Below are 12,279 nucleotides of genomic sequence, written 5' to 3'. Positions count from 1 at the left end.
AGAATAGAGTCTAACACAGCTATAAAATTTTATCAATAACTCTTTCAAGGAGTCCAGACCTTGGGAAAGTACCATCCAGAGGATCTTGGTCTTGCCAATGTTCCAGTGTCAGGGAAAGTCAAAGTCAACAAAAGCAATGTGTGAATGAGGAAGTGAGGATTATCAGACTCTCAAAGCTCCAGCCATATTCTAGGTGAGATATAAGACTGAATCCCTCATCACTGATCATAAGGCAAGCATCTACACTGTGCTGGACAGCAGCTGTCAGTGTGGCATAGATGACAAAATTGTTTGTTCATGTACAGCACCAACCCCCACAGTGAATTAATTTATCCAACTTCAGTAAGTGAAAGACTGAAATTTGTCATGTTTCAAAATAAAAGTGAAATTATTTGAACTGCTGGCAATACTGTAAATAAGTGAAATTCATAAGGAGCGTGTATCCAAAACCTATACAAAGACAGCCTTTGAGACACCCCCAATTGCAATTTCAGGTAACAATGTTGTCACAATGTTTCTCTTGCTTTAACTATCTGTTTTCTGCCTCTCTTCTGTGAGTTGCTCACAGGTCTGTACCCAACCTCAGGAAATTTCAGGAGGTTCCCAAAGAGAGTTGTCTTTCCAGCACTTGTGTTTGTGCCTTTGACCTTCCTTATTGTTTGCTGTTGCCTTTCTCCATCTGTGTTGGTGTGCATGTGGCTGCGTGCACATGCACAAACTTCTTACTCAGTCTGGGGGACAGCTGGCAGGGGCTGTGGTGTCAAGGTTTCACTTGGAAGGAGTTGCCATGAGTGCACCCAGTAAGCAGGTTATAGCTGGCAATGTACAAGCATTAGCTAGCCCCAAGTGCTCAACTTTATATGGCTTGCTCTTCCTAAGATAGTGGAAACACAGACTATGCATTAAGAATTCAAACCTCCTCTAACAGACTTTCTCTTTTTTTACCATGTCTTCACAGACTCGGGAACAGTCCACAACCACAAACAGGTAACCATGGGACTAGATCTAGCAAAACTGTAAAAATAAGTCCTTAAAGCAATGTTGTAGCCATTACATAGGGATACGAGTGTGACAGGGTTTGTAGAGAAGGCTAATGTATTTTAAAAGATCTATTTGTACTGTAAAGAAACCAAAATACTAAGAGCACACAAGCCTCCTTCTGATACACAATAGAAGGAACACACTTAAAATTAAGTACAAGCTGGTAATAACTGCTCTGAATTTAATTTAATTATGGGAGTACTTTAATTACTGGACAAATTAATTATAAAAATCTCGATATTATTTGTGGTCAGAATGAGATAGGTCAGAAATAGGGAATAACCCAGGTTGCTACCTCTTGAGAGACTGGTACAAAGAAAACTTACAGCTTGTGGAAATCTGAGTTTATATCACAGTTAGTTTTCATGTACTTAAAATCTCCTTGACCAATGTTCTGCTGATTTTGTCTACGTACATTTTCCTCCTGGTAGAAAATGATGTGTTTTGTTCCCTTAGAATGGTTAAAAGGGAAGTGCTTTAAGGAAACAATTAAGGTCTAGATAGAATCTTCTATGACAATATTGTTTGCTTAGAACAAAGTTAGTTATCTTGATAGATTCACACTTAAAAAAAAATGGCATTATGACATAATATTTGCATGTACTCACACTGGATTGGAATCAGATTTCTGATGCATTCAGGTCTGAGTTATTAATTAAGGTGAATTATTAAACATAGCATTATTAAAGTAGATCATAGTAAAGTGAGCCCTAGGACAAGGAAACTTGCTATGATTTATGTACCTTCTGCCTTCTGGCTTAAGTTACTTTTTCTTTTCCAGATTATCATGTGAAAGTTGTCTCTGGCTCCTTTTTTTTTTTTTTTCTGTGCAAGCTAAAACCTCACTTTTGCTTTTGAAGATTCTCACCATGGGACCATTTTGTGCTGTAATTTGGCAGAGATTCTTTCTGAGTAGGAGGTTTTGACTTGTTTTCAGGAAAACTGAGATATTTCTTTTTTTGCTTTTGTTAAATTTTGGTATTTTGCTAACCTTTTTGATGAGTACATAGGGACTTTCAAGAACAGCTTTTCTCATGGAAGTGGAAAAATTTCTGTTCTCTGCCATACATGGGAATGGGAAGGAAGATAATTATCCTCTTTGAAAAACAAAAAGTGAACAAATGAATTTATAGATCTGTCTGGAATTCATATCCCTGAAAAGTAGTTGATTTTACTTTTATGATCTTCTTCTCAGATACTTCTTATTTTTCTAAACTATGCTTAGTCATTCCTAGAAAAGAATAACATTTCCTAGTCATTAAATGATATGCTATATCACACCCATGAATTAAAAACTAAATTAGTGATAGTGTACAGAAATTCTGACATAATTTCATTATTATTTTTAAAGCACATACTAACAAATCTCTCCAAATCAAGGAATTAAATTTATGAAAATATTTTGATGGATATACCTAATGATTGGATGCTCTTCTCGTTGAATCAGAGATTAGGCTTTCCATTTCATTCCTTGACAATGTTATGCTAATATGGCCTTAGAGATTTCTTGTCTTTCAGTTAGCTCTCCTGAAAAAATGTCTGTTGAGGAAGTTAGGAAAACTGTTTTCTAAACTGTATTGGAATATTTCCATTTAAAGTAAAGTATATGAAAGACCAGTCCATTGTACAATAAGTGCATTAAGAGAAAAGATCCATTTTAGTTGCACAACAGAATGAAAATATTACAGTTGGTGATGGGGTCAATAAAAGATAACCTTTGCTCATACACAAATTCCTTGTCCAAGTAATTGCACTCTGCTTAAGCTTTTGTCTCTGGTATCATGTGGAAGCTCATTCCTCAAAAGCTCAGCAAAAGCTCTACAGACCTTCTCTAAGACCTTGTGAAGGGTGACTTTTCTTTTGACAGCTTGATTTGCCTCAGATATGAGCAGAGATTATTCTCCTTCACTGCCCAAGACTTGCTAGATGGGATTCCAAATTCAGCTGACAACAATAGACTAACTTTGCAGGTATGCCTCTTGTTTTGGAATGAAGAGCATTACTTTTACTTAGCATAATAAATACCATCATCCCCAGAAGAGCAGGGTATATCAAACTTTTCCTTTATTCACTTTCCAGATGACTCCTAGACTACTAGCACTACTTCTGTTATTCTGTGTGTTCTCTGTATGGTCCTGACTCTCAGGTTCCTGAAGTTCACAAAAGACAATTTTAATTACAATTTTTACATTGTTCAAATTAATATAAATTGAAGTGTATTCAAGTTGCCTTATAAAAATGCTTAAACTATCTGACTTTAATTCTAGAGGAACAGTAAAATACATGAATAGTACTGATTAGTACTCCACTCTGAGACGCAGGAGCATCAACACCTTGATCTACAGTTAAAATACACACCTTAATCATCCCTAGCTTAAAGTAAATATATTTTCTAATATAATTTGAAGGTTTCCAGCAAAACTGTCCCAAAGAAGCTTTAATTTAATGCATTTTTAAAAAGTAATTTAAATCAGGACATCAGGATTATTCCAACATTTCTGTAGAATGCATAATTAAATCATTAATGTCCAGATAGATATCTGAGGCAATGACAGAACATTTCATTGACTGTTCAGTGAGAAAAAGAAAATTGGAGTTTTCTTTCATTTACACTGCTAGAAATTTTCTATATGATGTAGAAGAAATAATGGGAACATAACTTCAAAGAAAATAAACGGAATAATTTCTAACAGACTAGCACCTAGAAAAAGGTGAAAGTTTTAGAAAAAGAAAAAGTTAGAAAAAGCAAAAGTTTTTGATGTTTAATTGAGGCTGAGATTTGGAGACAAAACTGTAATTGTGCAAAATCCTTAAATAGTGCAAGCTAACTTGAGTACTACATCTGAAAAAATTCACTGTAAATGTACCCTTAATAATGAATTAAATATAGACATCATCATGTTCAACCCTTAATGCTAAATATGAAAACTTTTATCTATAATGGAGTGGAGCATTTTTTAAACATCCAGATGACTGAGTTCTAAAATTACCTTTGTGTATTTATGCTTGGATTCATCCTTTATTGCTTATCTAAAGTATGTGCTATTGACTGCTTCCTAAATATGTTCAGAACTTGTTTCAAAGTCTTTGAGTTTGGGCTTGAAAGCTTGAAAGTTTTGTGTAGCACACAACATTGTCATCTGGAAGCACTGACTGCTGCCTGGTCATCATTTTGATATTTGCTTTGGGCACAGCAAAGCTTTCTACAGTACCATCCTTTTTTGTTTAATTGTGAGGAGATGTAGTAGCTGATTTAAGATAGTAAGGCTACACTGAAAAACCCTAGTGGTACTTAACTGTTTCCAGTCATATGACAACTTATTGTATGGTGTCCCTAAATTTTTTCAACATTACCACTTCTAAAGAAAAAAAAAAATTCACTGAGTTACAAGAGCCCAAGTGTTTTACAAAATTATCCTTCGAGGCTGTTTGTACGTTTTGCACAAAATATATTGCTTGGCATTTTTCAGCAGATATATATTACTGCCTTTTCTCTTTTCTGGAATTACTTCTTCATGTATAGTCATGAAAATAAGCTCTATTATGGAGCAATGATTTTCCATGCTTCAGACTTACAGGATGTGAGAGAAATTCTTACTTGTGAACTATGATGTATTTCAGGAATGTTGGCTACCAGCACAGAATGTGTTCACCTTGGAGCTGGAGGTTTTCTGCAGAACACATCAATAAAATGATCTTTTAACAGCTGTCTGTTCCAGCACCCAGGTGTGCTGTACTTGCGTCCTGTTTTGCACACATCAGAATAGTTTCAAGTAACAGGGTTCTTTATTGAAATCATGGCCAATCATATTAAGATATCATTTCAGGTAATTATAAATGGAAATAATATTTATAGAGTACCTGCCTGACTAAAGGTCATGTTGCTGTACAAAATCCATGTTTTCTTATGAGATCAGTCAACTCCTTTAGTTTAATGAACCATTTGTTGGCAGATTTGTAAAGTGATACTGGTTCTGCAGGTCCAAGTAGTTTTCTGCCAAGGAAATAATTTCACTTTCAGACTACAAGTGCTAAAATTCTTAACTAAAATGTTATTTGGAAAAGCCAGCCTTACCAATTTTGCTGCATTCTGCTTGAAACACATCTACTATGCACCAGAGTGCAACAGCTCTCTCTGCTCTGTCTTTTGCAGCTGGCCAGCCCTTTCTGTGATCAGTGGCCCAGGATGTGTCTGAAGGACAATGTCCTGTGCTTGGGCCAGGCAACCTCCATTATCAGCACAGGCTGGAGCTGAACAGATCCAGAGCAGCCCTGCTGAGAAGGACTTGGAGGTGCTGGTGGGTGAGAGGCTGGACATGCCCCAGCCATGGGCACTCCCAGCCCAGAGAGCCAAACGTGTCCTGGGCTGCATCCAAAGCAGTGTGGGCAGCAGGGCCAGGGAGGGGATTCTGCCCCTCTGCTCTGCTCTGGTGAGAGCCCACCTGCAGGGCTCCATCAGCTCTGGGGTGCCAGCACAGGAAGGACATGAAGTGTGTCCAGAGGATGGCCATGAAGATGATCAGAGGGCTGGAGCACCTCTCATATGAGGAAAGACTGAGAGAGTTGGAGTCACTCATCTTGAAGAAGAGAAGGCTCTGGAGACACCTCATTGTGGCTTTCAGTATTAAAGAATGCCTACAAGAAAGATGAGGACAGACTTTTTTAGCTGGGCCTGTAGGGTTAGGAGAAGGAGTTATGTTTTTAAACTAAAAGACAGTATATTTGGACTAGATAAAAGGAAGAAGCTTTTACCATGAAGGTGTTAAATCACTGGAACATGTTTCCCAGCGAGGCGGTGGATGTCTTATCCCTGGAATCATTCAAAGTCAGGTTGGATGAGTCTCTAAGCAACTTGATCTAAATGAAGGTTTTCTTGTTCATTGCAGGGAAGTTGGATTAGATGGCCTTTAAAGGTCTCTTCCAACCCAAACAATGCTGATTTTCTGAATCTATGACTATATGAAATGTATCTGCTTGGCCAATAAAAAATTAAGCTGGAAAACTTTCTGAATCAGTATTTGATTTTGGACAACTGTTAAAATATTATTTTAGTGAGCCTGGTGTTCTGAAGAAGTATTGCTTGAACTGAAACCTGTTGTTCATGCTTAAACTTGAAGCAGATTGTGTTCCTGCAATACTGTGCCCTTGAGTTTAGCATCACAAGATAAAAAAAAAACAAACAGCAACTTTGGACCACTATGCCTCTCTTTGAGATTTTGAGTCATTGGCAACCGAATTTTGTTTAGGAAAGGAAAAATTAAGCGTCTTGATGTGGTTTCTATTTTTTCTACTATACAGAGTCAAGCGAGGGAAAGATTGAAAATTTTCCGGTAAGATAGGGTCTAATTAACCATCACTCCATAACTTAGACATGAAAACAATGCCAGAGAATGGTAGCTCTGAACTGCATATTATTTTCAAACATTGTCTTAGGATTCATGGCCAAAAATTGCTCAGTGACAAGCGTGACCAGACATCGCATGTACAAATGTTCACCAGGCACAGAGTGACACCTCCCTGCTCAACAGAAGCATCAGGACCAGAGGAAGTGAGTCATGACTCGCTTTCCAAGGATCAGTATGAAATAAAAGGGCCAGAAAGTGAGGTGGAGAGCTGCAGCTATTAATGTCAAAGGCCACAGAAAAACCTTCTGTTTCCCAGGATGGCACACTGCTTGTGCTCTTTCTGCTTCTGTGAAGCAGAAATGACTCACATCTTTGTCTTCTGATGCTTACAGATTATTTGATAGAGCCTAGACACAAACCAAATATTTCAAAGCAGCTGGAAAAGTGAAGATCTCCTAGATTTGATGTTGGCAATACTTAAAATTGCTTGGTAAGGAAAACAAAGTGAGCCAAACATACATCTAATCATAGTCACAGAAGAAAATCCCATCCTCTGTCAAAACCACAGCATACCAAAGACTAAACAACCCTCCTGACAGTCTCCTTGCTACAAAGTATTGTGTGAAATGTTGGACTTCAGTACCAGACAATTTTGAGCCTTCTATATTTTGTTCCCTGCCAAGTAAGAATGAATGAATGAATGAATTTGAGCTTTTTGTGTCTTAAGTAAATTGTTCAAAAATATTTAGATTTAGTCCTGCTGAAATTTTTGTTATTTTTACCTTTTCATTTTAACTTGTAGATTTGTAATCTTTTGAATGGAAGAAATTATAAACAAGAGATGTTTGGTCCTGAATAAATGAATGTTTCGCACTGAAAATAGTAGATTTTTCCTTCTTGGATTTAGTTATTACACTGATTTCCTGTAATAAGCGAACAAATCGATCCAGCTCACAGTTCCATGGGGTATGCTGGCAGCATGACCATTCAGAGTTAGCATAAAATGCTCGCATTAGGTGTGGTGACAGCCCAAAGCAGAGCTGGTGAGACAGAATGCAGAGAACCATGAAAGTGACTGCCAGCCAAGTCTTTAAGAAATTTCTATTGAATTGTTGTGATCAGATATTTTTTTTTCACAGATGATTTCTTTCAACTTTATCTAACATTAAGTGAATATTTTAGAAATGAAGCCTTCTGAAAAACAAACCCCAAACCAAAGCAATTAACCACACAAAACCAACCAACCAACCAACCAACCAAAAATCATAAACCCCACCCTGTGTGGTTTTAAATCCTTATATTTGTAAAGAGTATGGAATGGCTGTAACTGATACAGCAGTACTTTTTGTGCTTGCAGTTCTCAGTACATGTGCCAATGGATATTTTTTCATCTATTTAGCTGTGACCTAATATTCCCATAACTTTGTTATCCGTACTAGTCTTTTTAAACAACATTCCCAAATATATTTTTTTTTTAAAATCCACACTCTTCACAGCAACATTAAAACTCTAAATCCAGATGATTTCTCTAGCTTTCTCTTTTGCCTCATCAGCCCATGTAGTTTGTTGACAGTAGCCAACAGTTCTAATAATCAAGATTTATTCTATAAATTAAGTTTTAGTTAAAACTTTCAAGTGCTTCCATTAACCATGTATCTCCGGAAATATTATGAATACAAACATCTGAGATTTATTTTTTTTTAATTAATGAATCCATTCATTTAGAATTAATTGTGAAGTCTTCATATTTCCTTTGATTATGATGGCCCAGTAACAACCTATAATAATGGCTTTAGTTACAGACATAAAAGCTAGAACTTAGTGCCATCATAGCATTGATAACTGGGTGGGGCCAGCCCCAGAGAAGCAGTCAGTCAGGTGAAGTGTACTGATGTGCTCCACTGACATCACTTGCTTTAACAGAATATGGTAAAAAGAGGAGTGAAAAGTCTAAAGAATCAGACAATTCTGTAAGTGTCCAATAAAGAAAGAGCAACTGGTTTTTGGACGATTAGTGGCTAAGCTTTCCTCACTCACCTAGCTTGGAAAAGCAGCCCAGTTTAGGGAAATAAGTTAGGATTTTTCCAAACCCTTTCATTTCCCAGGACCTCTTAGGCATTCTGATATCTTGCCATCCAAGTTTACCATAAGGTTTTCTCATTGCCTAGTGTTTAATGACAGATCAAATGAGGAGAAAATCTGTGACTGCTCAATTTGGAGAGGAGACAAATGAGAGAATAATCTGGAAAGTTTCAAAGAATTATGAAAATAATGAAGATGTTACAGACCTGGTCACTGATATGTACAAAGCAGAGGCCTCTCAAAGGAACAGTAGGAGACTGGTTTCAAGTAAACAAAAATAATAAAAAATACTTCTTTGCACTGTAGGCACTAAACTACTGGGCACTGACACCAAAGTCAGTTGTGTGGATACAGAGAGCATTAGCTGGTTCTGTAAATGGCCAGTGCATATGTGGAATAGGAGGAGGAGTGCCAGAGGGTTGACCTCTTCTTTATTTGCTCTGGATGTTGGGAGATTGCGAGGGAAATGCACCCCAAAATATGGCATAGTCACACCCCTTCTATATATACTCACTCCAGGGCACTTCTTATGAGCTGATGCTTAAACTCCTCTCCTTAACTCTGTCCCACTACAATTAATCTGAAATCTTGAGGTTCATCTTCTGGATTTAAACTCATCAGTGAAGTCAAAAAGAGCGTGCACACTTGCAGCATTGGCAATATATCAAAGAATGATGGAATGGTCAGGGTTGGCAGGCACCTCAAAAATCACCTGGTTTCAACTCATCTGTCATGGGTAGGGACACCTTCCACTAGGGCAGTTGAAGGTTATAATTATGTGGTCAGATGTCCACGCTGAAACACTGTTTTGTGACCAGCTTTCCTGCTCTTAATTCTACCCTAACTTCATACACTGACTGCTGAAGTGACTCTTAAAATGACCTACTGGAGCTATGTTCTGGGTAGGCACTTCAAATCTAACTCTATTCATATATCCATAATTATGTGAGACAAATATTCTTGATAGAAAGCAGGTATGAGCTCTGTTCATGAAGAGCAGGATCAAGCAAAATAAGGAGTATGATGAAGCAGGCAACTTCTACCTGATGTCATGGGAGACATTTTCTTCCTAATAAGTGTCTAAGTGCCTTTTCCCTACACATTCTGGCTCTGCATAGTGGAAGCTTTAGTTTTTTCTGTCTTTTAACCTTGAATCTGTGGGAGGTAGGATTAGACAGTGGCCCTCATGTATGGACTACATAGTCCTGAGAAAGGAACAGGACCTATATCCAGTCCTTGTTCTCACAATGACAAGTGGCAAGTTAAAAAAATACATCTTCTTACAATTATTTTACAATAAATTATGCTAGACTTAAAATGAAAACTGGTGAAGCAGTTATCTCCTTTAATTGAGAGTTGTTTTTATGGGTTTCAAATAAGAATAATAACTCCATCTAATAATTTCATACAGAGTACAGTCTGTGCAGCACCCTTTTTTTGGGGAAAAGAATCCCATCACAAACCAACACCAAGAAACCCAAACAAACAGGAAGAAATAGAGTCTTCAAAAGTGTTGTATTTAATATGGACATAGCTTTTATCTTATTTAAAACCATTTTATTGACTTACGTTGATTAGATAGAGGAAAATTTGATGAGTTTGTTTTCTTAATTTACTCAGATGGGTAAGTGAATTAATGAACCAGTAACGTGGCTGCTTACTTTCTCAAACTGCGTTCTGTAATGGGCCAAAGTGGGCTTGCTTTTGGCTGAGGGAAAATATTTGCACAAAGAATTAGTGGTCAGCCGCTGCATGCAATTCCAGGAGTCAGCCATCTGGATTTTGCATCAGGTGCCCAAAGAAAGAAGAGAAAAATTCTTTGTCCTACATAAATCTCCGGAGCAAGTTTCATCCAGATCCTCAGTCGGATGTTGCTTTGAATGCCACAGAAACCTTACCTTCAGTTGTTTGTTAGTGTTTCCTGCTTCTGGATTTGCAATGATCCTGATATTCTGTTCCTATGGTTAGGGTGTTTGTTTTCTCTTCATTTGTCAAAGTAATAATGTCATGAAATACTAACCTTCAGTGACCTACAGACATCTTTAAATCTTTCTTGTCAAGCCATACACAATCTCAGAGAACAAAGAACCCTCTCTTCAGTCCCATGCCTTTGCCAAAATATTTCTATGTTTTCTGGGAGGGACCAGCAAGATATTCAAGGAGAAACTGCCAGGTAAGACAAGCTGTTACTAAACACAGATCTCACTAATTCAATCAGAAGGGAGGGTCTCTTTTGTGTCAGGTAGAATTGTTGCTTTCAAATCAAAAGTTTAATCATCATCAGGAGCTATTGTCCAAGAAGCATCCACTGAGAGATTAAGCACTGAATGGGGACAGTCCACATAATCGACGCTGCTGGACTCTCTGGCCATCATTCCACAGGCACTGATGGGCCACATGGTAAAATAAAGTTCAAGCACTATAACAGACATTCCTTACTAGGATGACAACACAAAAGTATTTTTTTCTAATAATACTACCAGAAATAGCTGAGTTGTTATTTTTATCTTTTTTTAAATGCCTCTAAAATTATGCTAAAACCATATGACTTGCAGACATGGCCCTTAAAGACTAATTGTTGTCTTTTTCCAAATGCAGTTTATTGAAATTACCAGTATAACTAGGGAACACATAAAGTGCCTGTTCCTTGGGCGGATGTCCACTCTTTTTACAAAATTACTAATTTATTTCTCTTTTCCTTTTCAGAGATAAAATGCAACATAAGGCAGATAAACAGTGATTAGGGGCCAGATTTTGTGCATGACTTTGCTTTGCTGAAGCAGAGAACAGACAATGCTATGGAGTTAGCACATCTGTCTGCAAATCTAATTTCACACCTTACGATCAAGCTGTACCTCAAAATTTTATGTGTATAAATATATATGTTTACGCATCTATTTTGATTTCCAAATGGATAATCTCCCTGGAATGTTAATTGATGGCATTCTTGCTACTGCAGCTCTCAGATTATCTAAAAATTTAATGGGTTTTGCATTGTTCTCATGTATAACCAGTCACAGAATTGAAGAGATATATGACTGTGCTTTCTAAGCCCTGTAGTAAAAATATCAGAACTTAGAATAATCACAAACAGAAAGTTAATAACTTGTGTTCTTGTGTACAGCTTGAAATCTGGCTGCTTTTCCAGAGCAGGTAAATAGCTATAAAAGAAAAAAGCATAATTTTTCTAGGACCCAGGTTAAAGTTTTTTCTTTGGAATGCATTGCATAAAAATAGTAATTTTCATATTATGCATCTAACATTTTTGGCACAGTGCCAGTGCATAATGTCTCCCTTGAAAAGGCCATCAGTCTGAATATCTATTAGAAATCTCTTTCCTGAATTATTTACACAACTGAACAATTAGTTTTCTTTTGTTTAGATGGGTACCTGCATTTTCAGTGTTTATAAATGTAGTTCAGGGCTGGCACAACTGAGTTTTCCACAACTAATTACTTCATGGTACGTTAAGAAACATGTGGTTTATTTAATAAATGTACTCTTTAAATGAATCCTAAAATAGAAACTGCAATTGGTCTTTAGAAAGGCATCACATGCTGCCATTGAAGTAAGACAAAATGGTCTTCATGCCAGCTTTGTACTGAAAATTTATTACATCTCAGTTAACTGAGATTTCTTCACCATTCTGTTTCCATCTATGAATTGCAGGGCAATCCAGTTTTCACACATGAAGAGCATAATTACACTAATTTATTCATCCAGTTCTATACATATGAAATATCATTTGATCCCCTTTGCAATGGTGCTTCCAATAGCTCCCAGCAGCAGGTAGTCAGTGAAAGATAAGAAA

At 37.1% G+C, this 12,279-nt stretch overlaps 2 long non-coding RNA genes across 2 annotated transcripts; both read left to right on the top strand.

The window, feature by feature from the left end:
* The first annotated feature begins 1,608 nt into the window (after positions 1–1,608).
* On the top strand, positions 1,609–4,746 carry LOC137475618 (uncharacterized). Its single transcript, XR_010999982.1, has 2 exons — positions 1,609–3,011; positions 4,663–4,746. It is a non-coding gene; the product is annotated as an uncharacterized lncRNA (long non-coding RNA).
* A 2,068-nt stretch (positions 4,747–6,814) lies between these two features.
* LOC137476644 (uncharacterized) lies at positions 6,815–11,337 on the top strand. The gene is made up of 3 exons (XR_011000490.1): positions 6,815–6,876; positions 10,530–10,868; positions 11,175–11,337. It is a non-coding gene; the product is annotated as an uncharacterized lncRNA (long non-coding RNA).
* Positions 11,338–12,279: the final 942 nt, after the last annotated feature.

Source organism: Anomalospiza imberbis, chromosome 6, assembly GCF_031753505.1.
Source record: "Anomalospiza imberbis isolate Cuckoo-Finch-1a 21T00152 chromosome 6, ASM3175350v1, whole genome shotgun sequence".
Classification (NCBI taxonomy): Eukaryota; Metazoa; Chordata; class Aves; order Passeriformes; family Viduidae; genus Anomalospiza; species Anomalospiza imberbis.
The sequence above is the reverse complement of the archived record's forward strand: the minus strand, read 5'-3'. Positions and strand labels throughout refer to the sequence as shown.